This window comes from Eimeria tenella, genomic scaffold (genome assembly GCF_000499545.2).
Source record: "Eimeria tenella Houghton genomic scaffold, Eth_scaff2116, whole genome shotgun sequence".
Lineage (NCBI taxonomy): Eukaryota > Apicomplexa > Conoidasida > Eucoccidiorida > Eimeriidae > Eimeria > Eimeria tenella.
The window spans coordinates 2,035-2,972 of record NW_013541964.1 but is presented as its reverse complement, the minus strand read 5'-3'; positions in this window follow the sequence as shown (position 1 = coordinate 2,972).

Here is a 938-nt window from a genome sequence, read left to right as displayed (position 1 = left end):
GGGCGCCATATATATATATAAATGCATAAATAAATGTATATATATGTATATATATATGTATATGTATACATACATGTATATATATATATGAATATATATATATGTATATGTATGTATATTTATGTCTATACATTTAGCCGTGCAAAGGAAAGCGCAGTTGCAGACAAATAAAAATAAAATAAAGTGAGCAAAATAAAACGAATGAAATAAACAATTTAATATAAAACAGAATAGAAGGATTAAATGAGTTATCAGGCAAGTGCATGCACAGGGAAACAAAAGCTGAGGTGTACATACACCCCAATGCGCAGCGCGCGCAACTAAAGAGGAAGCGGAAAAGGAGGGAATAAAAGGGCAAAAGAGGATTTAATTTAAGCTGAAAACAAAATGAAATAAAAATAAAATAAATTAAAATGAAATTAAAATGAAATTAAATCAAAAGACCTGTAAGCATTGTTCAAATAATAGCCAATGCGAATGAACTCCCGGCCTTCGTACAGCCCGCAGACCAGCACCGCCTGCATGCCCTCCACGCTGCCTCTGTCCATCTGCAGCACAAAATTAAACAAATAAATAAATAAATAAATAAATAAATAATATCTTGTTTTAATTCTAGTTCGTTTGCGCAGGAGGCCGAGGTCAGCTCGCTTCTACGCAGCGCAGCAGCAGCAGCAGCAAACCAGCAGCAGCAGCAAATCAGCAGAAGCAGCAGCAGCAGAAACCGACAAGCAGCAGCAGCAGCAGCAGCAGCAGCACCTGCGTGAAGTCTGGGGGATTGACAGCAAATTCGAAGGCGAGGGCCCCCATCTGAATGGGCCCTAAGAAAACGCTGTCCAGTACATAGTCTGCCCCACGGCTGGGCAGTTTCTTGCTGCTGCTGCTGCTGCTGCTGTTGCTGCTGTTGCTGCTATTGCTGCTGCTGGTGATTTGGGCTCCAT